The 17,204-nt window shown below is 36.1% G+C and overlaps 1 pseudogene; it reads right to left on the reverse strand.

The window, feature by feature from the left end:
• Positions 1 to 6,265: 6,265 nt before the first annotated feature.
• Positions 6,266 to 6,443, reverse strand: LOC104512154 (annotated as a pseudogene).
• Between the last annotated feature and the right edge of the window lie 10,761 nt (positions 6,444 to 17,204).

Raw genomic sequence — 17,204 nt, forward strand, 5'->3', positions numbered from 1 at the left:
CTTCTAGCCACTCCCTCAGAAAATTGTTCCACAATATAATGTCATATAACCTACAACTATTTTTCTGTGCTGAAACTGCCATCAGAACACAGAGTTGAAAGAGGATTAAACCACATGGGTGGCTGCTTAGAAGCGTCAAGTAACTGAAGGAAACGAAGCTGTTAGCACTGATGAACTAATGCATCCAACGAAACACCGGGAGGCTGAAGGTGTTGTCTTTCAGATGAAATGTGAAAGCAAGGCACTAAGCATTAGAGGCAATTAAAGTTCTCTCAGCACTCTTTGCAACTGTATCAGTGTTAACCCCTGGTTTCTGGCTACCTTCCAAATCACATAATTAAATTCAGCTTTCCTAAATATTTCCCTGCCCTATCATTCAGAAAGACAGCCATCTCTTAACCTGAAATGGTGTATTGATGCGAGATTTATTCTCAAAGGAGGATGTTTATGAGTGAAAATTACAGTTTGGTCACTTTGTTATAGGTGTAAGGCTTAGAAAAGCATTTTATCTTCAATTTCATTTTATTCAATCTTCAATTCCATTTTATTCACACTTATCCTGGATCTTTTTCCCTTATATATCCAAAGTGCTTCTGCTAAGTCTGTGGTGTATAATCCTTCAGAATATTGTACAAAACAACCTGCCAATTTGTTACATAATTATTTAAAACTAGTTCCTTGGCATCTCTTATTTGTTACTCCATAAACATTCTTAGATCACAGAGGCAAATCTATAGATCTTCTTACCATTAAAAGCAGTTGATCGCTACCAAAAAGGGTTCTCAGCCTGAGAACCCATGAACGGATACTGGGCCTGACTCCTGTGATCAGTACTCACTCTGCTACCTTTCCTGAAGATTGAATGATTTGCTGAAAATCATTCCTCATGTTCAATCTAAATCTACCTTCTTTTAATTTAAAACTATTGCCTCTTGTGCTGTCACTACAGGCCTTGGTAAAAGTCTCTCTTTCGTATAAGCTCCCTTTATATACTGAAAGGACACAATGAGGTCTCACTGGAAACTTCTCCAGGAAGAACAACACTAGTTGTTCTCTCAGCATTTCTCCAAAGAAGATGTGGCCTAGCCCTCTGATCACCTTCATGGTCAAATAGTCCCACTTTCCTCCTACACTTAGATCTACCACACTATACAGTACACCACTTCTGGTCCAGCAAAATGTCTACGTAGTGTTATTCAGTCTCCTTTTAATTTCATATCCATCACACTTTTGCTTTTGTTTTTACTTTTTTTGAAACTGGCATACCTTCAATACAACCAAGCATAACATTTACAGTGAGGAAACATTTGTGGATATTTTCAATAAAACCAGGATAAAGTAATATAAATAGCATATTAAAAAAAATATGAAATATTCTAAATGTAAAAACTAAAATTCAAATTTCTGAACATCATTAGAGTTGTCTTCTCCACCCCCCCACCCCCCTTATCTTTTTTTTTCCCCTTCCACAGAATGGGTAAGATACTCCAGAATGATGAAGCTCTTCAGGTATTAGGCAGTTTTGTTTCAAGTGCATGACCTAGGATTCTATTAATGATCAGTTCCGACCCCTACAGCTCCCTATAGGCTCTTAGAGATAATGAGAAGAGCAGGGAATTATTGATCAAAACTAATGTGGCTTCCTTGTGGATCCTGAGTTTCTGTGTTAAACAAAATCAATCAATGCCAACTGAAAAGCATGTTAATAATAATGTATGAACAAAATATAACAACTCAGATTCTATAGAAAATAATAGTTATAACGCTTCCAAAAGAATTAAAGCTTTATTAAAACTTGTAAAAGTATAAACCAAAAAAAAACAACCAACCAAACAAACAAAACACCCAAATGATTACTGATTTACAACATAAATTGTCTGGACACTTTGAATTCAGTGACCTGAGCTCCAGCTATTCCAAATTTAGGAATTTTGGATATCAGATTTAATGTCTTGGGATTTCTCATCACACTTTGTGGACATAAAATAACCAGCACTCAAATCCAGAGCATAAGAATCTTCTAATCACAGAATTCAGGTAAGCAAATTAAAGATTGTCATCTAATTTTCTCAGGCAATTACACCACTTCTCTCATACCACTTTTCCTCTCATCAACTGTTTCTATTTTCTGGAGAAAATTGCTGTTTATTTTTGAGCTATAAATATATTTTGGACAGAATTACTAGAAATTATTGAACATTTAAATTTTCATCCCACTCTTCTCAGGTTAATATACTTGTATTCTATGAAACACTTTAGCATAACAAATTTTATTTTGAGACAGACACAATTCTTGTGAAAGAACACAAACTGCGAGTGCACGCGTATACACGCTGTCATCAAAGACTTTTTGTCACTTGCTTTATAAGAAGTTTAAATTAGCGAATGTACTGGGCAAAAACAGACTAACTGCTATCTTCCAACCTCTCACAGGATCCAGCTTAAAAAAATGATGAAGCTTGGCTGACACACAAGAAAATTACTCTGGTGATAAACCAGATGCTATGTTGAAATATAATGTCTTATCAAAGTAATGCAACTGAGGTCATTGCTATGGAATTTGATCTCCGAAAAGGGGCTAGGGAATACTAGTTGTAAATAACAATAATATAACCAAAAATGCAGGCAAACTACTGTCATAATATCACAAAACCCACATTCATGAATAAAAATTACATCACAACCAAACATAGCAAACATACATTATGACTCTCTGGGTCTAGAAATGAAGCAATCAACACTAAATCAAGCTTGAAATCAGGGTGAATTTTGATGCCATTTTTTCAGATTACATTAGCAATCTGCCATACTTAAAGACTGATAGGGAGAAAAAAACCCAAAAGAGTAAATCAACACGCTCCATCATAGAGAAACATTTCAAGAAAATCTCTGTTCTCCATGCTCTGCGCAGATCAAGCCCCACACACTACATTTTCATTTTGAAGAACTCCAGTTTTATCTATCTGACATATATTATCTTTCATTTTTTTAGGAAAAGACTTCAGCTGACATAGCAGTGGAAAGCAGAGTGGATTTTGGTAATCAACTCAGGACTTACCCTAAGAGCTCTGTTGACAAGTGCAATCTCAGACAATGCTTGTGAGGTTTAAGAGTCCTTAAATTACTCGCTCATTTTCTTGCAATAATTGTCATTCACCTTTCAGAGCTCCAGGAAATATACAGCATAACTGAATATATTCTAAGGCCCTTCTCTCCATTAAACAATGAACAAATGGTAGCCAAGTACAACACAATGCACATTAAGGTTGTCAAAATTACCAGGTTTGGTACTGAATCTTCAAAACACTCCTTGCCAGAAGCTGCAACACAACTGTTAGCTAATGTTTTCTTGTTAGTAGGTTAGCAGGTCATGCTTGCTATGCCTGCTAACTTCACAAATGACTTTGCATTAATTATTAAAGGTCTAAGGTCTAATTCTGCTACTCTTACTTCAAAAGTAATCTCATTCAAATCCAGTATAAAGAACTAAATAACCATATCTTCGGAAAGCAGACTGAGATGAAAAACACACACTGCCCAATGAGTTGTTTGTTGGTTTTTTTGGTGGGTTTTTTTTTTTTGATAGCAGAAATGAGATCTCAAATAGTAATTACATTCTTAATATCAACTGTAATATAAAGACAATTTGCAAAAGCACACTTTATGTCCTATTTAAGAAAACTCATAGAAGGATTTATTTGTTTGGAAAACTGGATTCTTTATTGTAAAAAGACAAAAAATAACTAAGAGTTATGTTTAGTTGTTGCATTCCTAAACCAGTCACATTTGACCTAATGTCAGAGACAAGACTTGCCTTTCTCTGACATAATTTTAGGTAGATTTCATGTTCTGTCCTAAAAAAAAAACATTTAGTAGCAGTGTTTGAAACACTTTATTCAAGAAATGAATATAAAGAGTAGGGAAAAAATCAGTGTGTTTTCTTTAAACTATGAACCTGGCAATTTCATCGATGAAATTAGTCAATAGCCAACTTATCTGCCAGCTTTAATGCAAGCAGGTTAAGAAACAAGATAAAGTCTCTTGAAACTCATTTACAGTTTCCTATATAATTTTGGTTTTGGTATGTAAAACTATTTTTAGATAAATTAATTAATTAATAAAACCTACAGATCAGAGCAAAGATTTAACTTCTGCCTTTTTCTTTTTTAATTTGGGCACTTGATATACAGTTCTAGGTATCATTAACCTTTTTGAGCTTTGATTACAAAACATCCCTAAGGGTGTCCAAGAAAGCAAGGTAGCATGTCCCACACATCTTGCAGTAACCATAGCAAAGGGTTGACATCCTAATTATAAACATTTCACAAAATAATAAGCACTGTGTTTTTAAATCTTATTAGAACTATGTAGAAAAGCTTTAAAAAATTAATTATGATACTTGGACGCATAAGTTAATAGAACTTCTATTTGTCAGCTGATGAACTTCTTACTTATTTTTCAGATGTGGAGTATTACATAAAAAATCCTCTCTATTTACATAATAATTAACCATAGATCCTGTCATCCAGTTTTGTGTTTTCATTAAATGATGATCAAGCTCATTGCAAGGAAATGCAGAATTTGAAATAACCTTCCTCCCAATAAAAGTTCCCAATAAAATAAGTAAATAATCACATAATAATATTTTCAAATATTAAATTACCTCAAGCCTTCCATTCCTGGAAACTAAGCTAATACAGCAAATGGAGGATGAGATGTAGTCTTGTCTTCTTACTGACACGTACATCCTAGCTATCTAAAGTCTCATCACCACAGGTGTCTTAAGGCAAGCCAGAGAAACAGTGAGTGCCAGAGTGTGCTACATTAGATTTATCTTAGGCACTTAGGATAAGATAAATTACTCTGAGAAGGTGCCTTTTGGTCTCCATTGGGTATAAAGGAAAACTGGAGTTACTAGGTTAGACAACGAACTAGATACCCAAGTTACAGCAAATGAATCTCACCACAGGCCACAATGGGCTGAGGAAAAATCGTGTTTAGTTCCCATCAGATGACGCAAAATTTGCATTTCCCCTTAGAATTTGGTTCTTTTAAAACGTGAAACATATGTTGCACTTTTAATTGCTAACAGGTATTTTGATAAATTTCCAACTAGAAATTACAGAATAAAATCATTACTTTCTTAACCAATTAAGTCTTACGGATGTTAGAATAAAACAGGAAAGAGAATTGCTGGATATAGTATCATATTACAACAGAGACAGCTAAAAAACTGTCTTACAGAGTACCAAAAACAGTGGAAGGAAAATGTAAAAATAGAATGTGCATGATGTTCTATATTTAGCTTTGTGGGTAGGCTCTGATATCTCCTTTGAGCTGTCGTCTTTGATAATCACTGGTAAGACCAAATTCTGAGGCAACAGTAGGGTGTTCTCAGCAATATTTTTATCTGAGGACTCAAACCAGTCAGTATTCAAAGGCAATCTGTGAATTTATTACAGTTCTATACATAAGCGTCTTCTTTTTACTTTTGTTAACTGAGCCTAGATCAAAATACACAATTTTTCATCACCTATTTTCAGTATGTCTCCAATTTTTTTTTTTAATATGAATGTTTGCTAATAACCTTGCACTGGCAGACCTGTCTTCAAGATTGCCCCACTGTTACCATCTTATTTAGTTGTGAGACAGCAATTAATTTCTTTCAAAAAAATTATTTCAGTGTGAAATATTTTCATACCTCCCTGCATGTCAGCAGTTTTCCAGCTGCATGCTATCACTGCATCTGCAGTGAATCATACAGAATCATCATTTTAAGGAGAGAAGGAGTGCTGGACATCTGAGGTATATTCAGATACTGTATTCCAACTATAGTTACAAGTATTTTCTTCAATGACATTAACTATCACACAGGAGCAGTCACATTAATTTCCTAGTGGCATAAAACCTTTGAGGCTCTCTTGCAGTGTTGTTTTTGATCATAAGGAATAAAAAGTAGGGGAAAAAAGAATGCCATTTCACTGCTGATCCTATCATCACATGCAAAATATAACAGCACCATGCCCTGAACATTCTACTGCATAACAAGCTAAAATAAAAGTGAAAATTTCAATTAAAAAATTGTAACTGAAATATCCATACTATTAGTCAATAATACTCTTTTGGGGAATTTCAATGGTATTCCCATTGCTAGTTGGGACACATGAAAATTTCTTCTCTAGAGCTTTTATGTTTTTTATGAGACACTACCAGCTTACACCACTTGTATTGGCAGAAACTGATTGAATAGATCTTTGCTTCTTACCATCAACACAGGCTGGCCTTGCTCTTGTTGTACCGGCAATCTGTCCTTTTTTACATGCACAGCGAGCTGTTTGTCGGGCTATAGTCCTTCGGGGCTGACTGCTATCTCTGTCCAAAGTAACAATCTCACATGTACCTGCAGCCAGTTGACCTGGAAAAAGAACCAGCAACAGGTACCAGAGTCACTGAATGCACTACAGGCAATCTCTTACAGCCAAATAGAGTCACGGCCCTATGTCACAGCAGATACTCCACAACAAATGTGCAGCCAGCTGATGGATATAATAAAACCAAGATGACATACAATTTTTCTTTGTGGTGGACATATGAAAACCCTGCAAACTGGTTCTGTCAGAACATGATTATTGTTCCATAAAAGCCAGAGAGCTGAGGTCATACAGGTTACTTTGACTTAGGTTGGCTAAGTAAAGGAACAATCTGCTTTTACGGCAATGAAATTTAAATGGTGTGCTCTTTGCGTACATTCAGAAAAGAAAAGATAAAGTACATAGAAAACAAAAAACTTGCCCATATGTCCATGAATATAATGAATTTTTAGCTTGTTTCTGTGGTAGTTTTGAAAGAAAAAGTCTATCAAAGTATGCCCATGTTGGACCAGATTGTCAGTCCTTTTGCTCTTGCTTCATCTAAAAATTCATTCTGACGCATATCTGAAGTGGCTGGTCTTTTCTCTTTTACTAAACTTACTATGTAACCATCTTGCAAACGACAGTAAAATGACACTGTCCTATTAGCTCAGTATCATTGTTTGTTTTTTATAGAATTCTCCAATATACATAGCTTTTCCTGAATACTAAGGACAGCCACACCACGTAATTCTCAATTTGGACCATGCTTTGAGAAGCAAACAAAAAGGTGCAAAAAAATCGTTATCCATTTTATATCATAGAATGGTTTGGGCTGGAATGGACCTTAAAGACCATCTAGTTCCAACCCCCCTGCCATGGGCAGGGACACCTTCCACTAGACCAGGTTGCTCAAAGCCTCATCCAGCCTGGCCTTGAAGACAGCCAGGGATGGGGCATCCACAACTGGTGATGCACTTCCTCTTGTACACCCAATAGCAGGGTATTAGTATACCAAAATTTTACCATTTACAAGCATGAAAGATACATTATTGAATTCCAATGTGTAGTAAGACTGAAAAAAATCCCAGCTATCAATTTGTATTACATATAATTTCTGGATTTTATGGTATAGTAGTAAATATAATTTCTATTGGATTTTGTCTTTGTAGGCAATCAAATAAACCTTCAAATGAATATGTGCAAAAATATATCTGCTAATCACTAGCTTACTGTATTTTGTTTTCATACAATTAAGATTAGAACAAATGCAATATTGTATTTATAAAAGTTATGCAATTTAAATAACATTCACAGTAAACTATTTTTATGGTGTTGAACTATTGAAAAAATAACAATGAAACAAAACCCAGAAATTTTCAATCTCTATCAAAATTTAAAAAAACCCCAACAACACACACAGAAAAACCTGAAACATATATAAATTGCATTTAAGTCCGACAGTGTAATGATATTTCTGTATGCTGCACTTTTTCCCTTCAGAATACAAGTTTACCTAGTATATTCTTCCCAGAACCAACATATGATGTTTCCTATTGCGTGGATATTGTTTTGGAACTCTCCAAATAGTAAGATATTGAAGGATGTCAACAGCATTGTGACTGGTTCACTATTAAGCCACCTAAATTTTATGTGGCTGTGACTCCTACATTGCAGAGAATTACAACATGGTAAAACCGAAGATCTCAAACATGAATATGGAACAAGGTACTCTACCAATTCATGTAAATATATGGCATATATGTAGATAGTATACGTTAGGCATTTACCAATACAGATATGATATTCATGATAGTGAACTCTATCACCATAGTGTTTAATGGCTGCTGGCAAATAGACTTATGAGCTATGTTCAGTCCTGTGTTTCTCCTCTTTTCCACCCACTCTGCTACAAAAACATCTCATGATAAACAAAATGGGGAGAGGATTTTTACTCTACTATATGCTAGGTTTTTTTTCTTTGTTCCCTCAGAAATCTTGGATTAGAAAACAAAGGTTTAGCAAGAAAGATAGTGGCACATGATTTTTCCAGATAAGGACAAAGGAAATCCAGCTACCCTAAAAAAAAAAAAAAAAAAAAGTGCCCTTTTTTTTGCCCCCCAGTTGCTATTATATTTCATTCTGGGTTGCAGAAGATGTATTGCTCCCAAGGAACACAAGCTGTCTTAGTAGATCATGTAAAAAAGACATAATCAGAGGTGTATTTAGCTCTTGACCCCTCAGGCATTTGAACATCATGATTATGGTCCTGCATCGAGGATAGAAACTGAATGGAAACCAAAGAAAAATTGAAAGTATAAATGATATGTGTAAGCATACCCGAGAGGATGGGTTGATGTGTTCTCCACCATCTGTAAGTCTCTATACTATTGGTACTTTCATTAAAAGATATGGTAAATCATATAATCTAGACGAAACATTATATAAAACCCCATTTCAGAGGAAAGGAACCAGTTTTACAGCAGAGTGAAGGTGAATAAGAACTATACTCAGAGAAAAAGAACAATGAAGCTTTATGTCAAGATAATTTGTGAAAGCAAAAAGCTTTCCAGGGAATGCAAGCAGTGACTATAGATCAGAACGCCCACAGACAATCTCTTCTGCTCTTGGACATGTCCAGTTTTAGTCCTGTATAGTTTCATTCCCAGCCAGCTGGGCTATTGGGTTTTTATGATTGTTTTCAGCTGTTTATTTTGTTTAGAGTCGATACTTTCTTCCAGGCATAGTGACCTCATTTTTTTAATAAACTTTGAAAACTGAGATACCTAAATGAAAGCAATTGCCATACAAGGATAATGTCACACTGCCTTTCAAGGAATTTTCTACATTTATTAAAAACTAAAGGAAAGCTGGAAAGATTTCTAAAACATTTCATAGATCTTTTTAAAGAACATTTCTCTGTTGCCTCTCTTGTTTCTATAGCAGAAGAAAATTAAAAGTTATTTTAGAGCTGCAGCAGCTCTTCCCACATATGTGACATAAATATTTCCTGGTCATGGTGTTACAGGATGTAAAGATTGCAAATACACTGAGCACTGGAACATAGTGTACATCCAGCGTTACTTGGCTTTAGGTGGCTATAAAGCACACAGTGTATTAGTTAAGGTTATGGAGGCCCATCTCCAGTGAGAGTCAACCTGTTGTAAAGCATATCAACTCTGTCTCATTAAGTAGAGGGTAAGTCTACAGGAGTACCTTACTAAGGTGACACGTGTGCTATTTTTGCTCTTTAACAATAAGTTACAAAATTATACCAGAAAAAGAATATACTTCTTGTAAGTGCTGAATTTTAAGAAATAGGATAACTTTCATTTTCAGGGAAGTTAACATAGTGACCTTTTTCAAAGTTATTAATGAAAAAAGGCCACCCATTTGTGAGCCTCTGAACACTCCTAAGCCCAGAGAAGAAATCTCAAGGCAGCAATGGGTGGAGTTTCGCTGGAGCTTTTCCAGTTGAGAGATTGAGAGCCACAGTCTATGGAACAGTCATAAAGATCCGGGATCTTCAGGAGACTGAAATTATGCACTTGCACTACACAAAGCAATTCAACAGTTTCTAACCTGAATGAAATAATCTTGGGGGAAAAAAAATGGTGAGCATCATCAGAAAACTCTTAGGCATTCTAGTCTCATCTTTCAAGAAAAAAAATGTTATTTTGTATTATTTCATGGGCCATGCATAAAGACTATTTGAGAGTTACCATCATCCAGTTTTCCAAGTAAATGAGTGGATATTTCTTTGTTGTTATCATTGCTTTAATATTCATTTTCTACATATAAATATTTTATATTTCATAAATATTTATTTATAAATTTATTTTAGTAATTAAGACCTCAGTGGAAGTTATTTGATTTTGTGTTGCTATCATCAGGTTATTGAACAGAGAAAAGGTTCAGGTTCTTCAGTGCTCTTCTATAATGCTGTACTGCATTCTTAAATTGGCAGTTGATATGTCAGCTCTCTTTCCCACCACAAACACACTTCCATATCGAATTCTTTAAGGAAAAAGTAAAACTACAGGATTCTGAAATAATAACGTAAGTCAAACAACCAAAACCAAAACAAATAAATACCCTGTAACTGTTAAAATTCCAAATACAATGGGATTAAGCTTTTGGCTTCTAGTTTGCACCCATGGACTTCTTTACACGAATTGCTGTACTCAGCAGCTGTTTTGCCTTTTTCTGAATGAAGTGCCATTGTGATCAGTTCTGAAACTGCTCTCTGAGACACTTCCATGGAAGTCTGTAGGAATCAGTGAGTTTAGGTACATATATTTAGAAAATGATGCAGGTAACATCTCAAGGTAGAATGGTTATATTTTTAAAACTTTTTCAGTACTTACATTCTTGAAAGAAAAGAGTTTGCTATTGGAAAGTCCAAAAGTAAATGGCATTTTTAATGTGTATTACTAAGAGCCCTCTGTCAAGTGTATGCCATTTCTGATAGAACGAAGCTTTTGAAAGATCTGTATTGTCTGTATTAGGTAAAACCCTCAAATAGTAAATGTTTTCGTATTACATGGAGGGTACCTGGGACACTATTTTAATTTTCTGTGGAGGAAAATATTTCTGTTCTCTAACAGAAAACAAAAACTGTCTAATCCACACTGATTACAGCAACCAAGTTATAGATATTATGAATTTTTAATTTATGCATGCTAAAAAGCTGAAGACTTTCCATCAAATTCATTTAAAGTAATAAAATCAGATTATGAACTCATGGTACCTGTGGGTACAATGAAAATAAAACTTGATGTAAACATATGGGTCTTCCCAGGGTTTTAGCTTCCATGCTCATCCAGAAAATCTACTTCTGAAATGTACATGCAGGCTTACAGTACAGTTTCAGTGAACAATTTTTTCATGCATCACCAATTTGATGCCTAGCAACACAAGCTCTTTTAGTTCAAAATGCATGAAGTTAGATGTTATTAAAATTCTTGGCCAGATTCAGATACTCTTTTGTCACTGAACACAATGCAGGAGTTGTTTCAAAATCAGATCATAAGAACACATTCAGTAGTTTTCTATTACAATATTGAAGTCCTTCTGACAACAAAGCCATGCCAACTTCTGAGCAGAGCTGAATATCAACAACTGCTACTGAAATAAGGGGGAACTTAAGTACTTAGTGTCGCTCATGATTTGGACTCTGACACTAAGTTGAGTAACAAATATTTAAACATATTTCAATTCAAAACATAAAAAGGATATATTGAAGTGGAATTTGAAATTTAGTATGTTAAATATTCTTCCTCAAGGAAAATGTCCTGAAAAAAGATCTCTTCTACTGATTATCATCCAATTCCAGACAGTTCTATTACCTTTTTCAATATTGGTTCTGAACAAGAAAGGTTATGGCAAGGAATTGGTTTGCCCAAAACCAACTCTCACTGCTAAGCTACAATAGCCAAATTTGTGGAAATCCAACCAGTATAAAATAAGAAAGAGCAAATCCCACAAAGTTTCTGAAAAACCTATTTAATCCAAATAGCAGACCAGAACTGGCTCAGCGTCTGTAGCTCAGTATGGGAAAAACATGTCCTTTTTTCAATAGAATATATTCATGAAAATACACTAGTTCCCTTTTCCGCTACTGAAGCCACTGGCGCTGAAAGCAGTTGTTTTCAAGATGCTTCGTGTATCACTGAGGACTCTGTATCTTTCTATTGAAACAAATGTTGTGGCTGTTGAAGTAACATACCACACAAAGCAATTCTTCATGCTAGTACGGTTAGACAACCTGTTGAAAACAGTCTTTTCCAGCTTTTCTTGAGAGTATACTTATGCTGTCAGTTGAAGCAGACAACACCAATGTCACTGTCTGAAACAAAACATAACTAATTTTGGTAATCCTGGTTTACTGGTGTAACCCACAGGTGCCTGGTAAACTAAAAAGCAGCAGACCAGATTTTCAAAACTTTCCATAGATATACTTCATTACAAGTTCAGAGCTATATTTGGCTGGAATCAATCTTATTGTGTCACCTCTGTAGCTTCCCAATCTTAAAAGGAGGGATTCTAAATTTTAGTGGTATTAAAAAAGACAATTTGTCTTAAAAGATGTTTTTAGTGCTAATTTTATGAAGGAAAACTCACTGTAGAACCCAGTTAACTAAAACTTATGAATAACAAGAGAAAAATATGATGAATGTCTTTTCCTTTTAAGAGTCAGTTTAAGTATTTTCAGAGTTCCACTGCAACGAAACAGTACATTATGTCCCCTTAGTAATTACTAATCTTATTGCAATTTTCAGACTACCACTTAGCCATCTCAAGCCCATAAACAGCACAGACATTAGGAGGATAGCAAAATAGCTTTCAGCCCTTCCATTCTGAAATAAGCAGTAAATTTTAATTAAGATAGATCCTACTCTTCTGAATACTTGCACAGGAAAGAAAATTCAGTCTGTGGAGATTCAACATACATTCAGGACCCATTTTGAGATTTTGTTTTTTCCCACATAAGACTAATGCCCTAACTTATTGCACCTGATACTGCTATTGTACGTACAAATATTGCTTAATATTTTGTTGCATAATTACGAATCATTTCCCTTATATCTCACTATTAAAAGCATATCAGAAAGAAAAATAAATGTAAACTCAAAGTTTTGTAGGAAGTTCAAGATTTAAGTTCATGAAGGCAATTCTCTCACAGAATTGCTACAAGGGGGAATTCCAGGCCAGAAAAGGCTTGAAAAATCAGGACAAGTATGTATAAAAAATTGTGGAAGCAAGGCATTTACATATACAAACCTAATTCTAAAGTAATTTTTCTATTTGGTACACTACTTTAAAAAGTAATCATACCGACCCCACGGTTTTAGGAGATGGCAAGGTTATGTCTCAAATTCCTATGCAATCTCAGGTTAAACCTGACACATTTGATATGCTGCAATTTACAAAAAAAATAACGAAAAAGAAAGCCACAGGTGAAGTACAGTATTTGTCAGGGCCGTGAGGGCTACAGTAGGCCTCACTGTCCCTGCGGAGCACACCCTGCCCACAGCCCAGGATGCCATTCCAGACACCCAGAGCTGTCAGTCTCTGCCCCAGCCATGCTGCAGCAGGGCCGGTCTCCAGCTCCCACAGCCCAGCCTTGCCCAGCTCTGGGCCCTGCCAAGGCAGGTGAGCCTGCGGGCCCATGGCCGGCCTGCCCTCGGCCTGTCCCCAGGGAGGTGACTGGTGCCTGGGGCTGTCCCGGTGCCTCTCTGTATGCCAGGCCCTGCCCTGCCGGGTCTCCTGGGGAGTATCTTGCTGATTCCAGCACGGAGACCGGAAATCCATTAAGTTGCAGCACCAGGAGAGCCAGTGGTTCTTCCACCCCTCATTTCAGTGCTAGAGACCACAGTGTCTTTATTTGAGAAATGTGTTTAATGTATATTGACACAAAAAATCAACCAAATTAATCCTATTAATGTTCATTTCATGGATATATAGAAATATCTTCCCTAGATGAGTAATTTCTGGGGTTTTGTATCACGTTTCTTTGTATCACCTAACTTTTTGGATAGTGACCTAAGAGCAGACCTTACAAATAAGGAAATCATATTTGGATGCCACCAAAAATAAGTAAAAACAATAAGGCGTTTGAGCCGTTTCTCTTTAAGTATGTTCTGCCACTGTCTAAGTCAGTGTGAACTGCAAACCTCAGTTACACATAGCTCCTCCAAGGAGGACCTGCAGCTCCAAGGGCCTCCTGTTCTCTCCTCTTCATGCAGGTTTAGCTAATCGCTTCTGGAGGCCTCTATCATTTACCAAAAGGAAATAACTGCATGAATTCAGGAGTAAACAAAGCTATGCTTATTTGCATGAATTGGGAAGTGGCTGTCATTCTATCACTTCGGTAAAAATATTTAAAACTCTTAAAAAAAAGAAAACCACCTTTCCATGTCTTTTTACCAGCCTCTACATGTAAAATAAACCTAGTGTGTTTATAAAACAAACACAATAGCCACAGGGTGAAAAATGTTATTGGAGGGATGCTGATATTTCTCTTGAGAAAGACAGGAATAAAAAGCACAGGTTTGTCTAAAAAGCTACTGACATTTGTTGGTGCCAGAAGCTGTATGTCAGGATGGAACAAGTCTGTTGTGTTAGCAAAATATGTCACCGCAGGGAGCATGAAATCAGTTTAAAGGAGCATGCAGATAAAGCCCTATATAAGTGCACATAATGCAGCAGCACAGGTAAACAGTGTTTTTAACCAGTGTTTGTTTTTTTTTCTTTTTACAATCAAATAGTTATTCTAGAACAACTTAAAGAGTTACATATCTAACAGAGACTTTAAACAGTCATCATACAAGTACCCTTCCTACTGGTGTCAAGACCTGCACTGCAAGATCCTGGGTTCAACAGCAAATTTGGGATAACATTTGGCCCAGTAGGGTCATGTGGGACAGGGGAATGAATCTGCTGAAATTTTATTTTATTAGATCTTGTCAATATGTTTTGTCCTTAAACTGCAGAAATAATAACCCCAAACTTCTAATTACCATCCACCAGGAAGTAAGCTACACCCTATGCAGTGAGAATTGTCTCATTACATTGTGTCAAACCTGTGGCAGGTTTGAAAACCTGGAGGCCAAAGCGTGCAACTGAAAACAACTGCTACCTAACAGTATCGAGCTTGTTAACATGCCATATGCTAACTCACACCTATGAATGAATTAAAAAAAAATTCAAATGATGGAAATTTTCTGTCATTTTTGTAGGATAAATGTGATCACACTAAATCATCCACTGTACTCTTAGTAGATCTAAATAATTGCTTTAAAATAAGCCCGTTTATTTCTACTACTGCTTGAAATACTACCCTTTGATTTTGCATAAGCCTATGACACAAAAAACCATTTTCTTTCTAGTGATGGCACTGTGATGCAATTGCTTTTTTGGCAACATATACAGTAGGTTTGCCCTGAAATCGCTAGGTAACACAGAAAGTGTCCTAATAGCTAGTGTAATTCTTTTGCCATTATTGCCATGGAAAGCGTCAATAAGCATTCTCCATGCAAAATATAGTCTCTCAAGACTTTGTACTCTGTGGTAGTGTACTTACTGAGAATATAGTTACAACAGCTCACACATAACCACATGGAAATATAAACTTATCTTAGTAATACTACAAAAGTAAACACTGAAAAATGGACGCGGTGAAGTAGCACGGTACCCATATGCAGGAAGGAAATACATTTCAACAATTTTGGATGTCTTACTACACCTGAGAAGAAATAATCACACTGAATAATACATGACATTAATTAGAATTCTTATGGAAACTTGGACAAAGGATCCTCAGGCCCAAAGCTTCAACAGGCAGAATTTGCATATCTTCAGTGTCTCTCTCCCTACAGTGGCTGTAAAAGAAGTTTATGGTGCATAGGTTCAATTAATCTGGTGTTAGCACAACTGGCAAACCAGGCACATCGTAAGGACCAGAACAGAATAGCATGTGTCTGCTGCATCTGCTTGCTTAATTCTCAGGGTGTCATTACTGAGCACACAAGAAGAGTGTAATGTTCCCCAGCGGTACCTGCCTCTCCGTGTCTACTGCATGGAGCAAAGTCCCTCATTTAGGTACTGTGCTGAGCACACGGCTGGATTTAGCACACAAGACTTGCTATGGCAGGTACATCACCAGGGTTTTAGACAAGCACCCTCTTTCAAAGTTAAAAAACACAGCTGTAGTGTGCTAAATAAATACACCCTTTCTGTTAGACTAATACCAAACTTTAGCACCAGTTAGGGAAAGTGATCTTGACAGGCTCTTTAACTGACAAATTTGAGTGATGGCTTTCATTTTAAAGGTTTGTCTGGGAACAGTGCTTTACGCAAGTGTGACAGAGAACCATGACTCTGCTGGCTATTATTCTCAGCTGTTCTACAGACTTGGAGGAGTGATTTTGTATCTGGGCTAGCTTGACTGCTGCATTTTCCATTTTTAACCGTTTTTCTCAACATGACTTATGGAACAGGTGCATGCTGAAACTAAAAGTTTTCATGGATAAAATCCATGATTTTTATATCCTCATTTCTAGTCCTCCAAGAAGATAACCATTTATGGGATAAGATTGTCTTCTGCACAACTCAGAGGTGGGTGACAGCAAAAGAAGTTTTAAGTTGCTCACATATATCAAGGCTGCCCAAAGACAGTGCAGTGAGCAAGGATTGCAGTAATCCCACCCACCTTTAGAAATCAGTAAAGGGCTCAAGATTAGAGACATGCACAATATCTCTTCCTGTACCCCATTTATCAGAAACAATGTCTTCCAATTACACAACCAAGAGTTCAATCATTGCATACTCACAACATCCACTGTTTCACCTCTACACAAGATAAGAGGGACTTACACTCAAAGATACACACCATGTATGTTTATAGTACATGTAGAATTAACCTCAAGCTATTTAAAAGCTGAAAACATTATAAGTGTATGAATCCATCCTCTGCTACTTAGCATCTGCAAAACAGACAGAAAAAAAACTACTGACAGAAGCAAAACTTCAAGGTGTGTGTTCACATCATAGGAGGCAAAATGTTAAAATGTCTTCACACTGATGGCCTTTTAAAAAACTTTAAATTAACCTTTTTTATTATTATTATTCCCTCTATAACAAGGTCCATTTTTTAATGTACTGAATACCAGTTTTACTAGGTAATAAAAAGTTAAATTATGCTATCAATTTCCGAATGAATGCCTAATAAATAATACTTCCTCAGATCAAGGTCCTTAATATAAAGGAATGAAAATGTGACCTGTCACTTTTACTCCACAGGAACTAAGTTTACTATTAAAACTATTAAGCTGTGTGGTGCGGTCCACATGC

Source organism: Eurypyga helias, unplaced genomic scaffold (assembly GCF_000690775.1).
Source record: "Eurypyga helias isolate BGI_N326 unplaced genomic scaffold, ASM69077v1 Scaffold35367, whole genome shotgun sequence".
NCBI classification, from domain to species: domain Eukaryota; kingdom Metazoa; phylum Chordata; class Aves; order Eurypygiformes; family Eurypygidae; genus Eurypyga; species Eurypyga helias.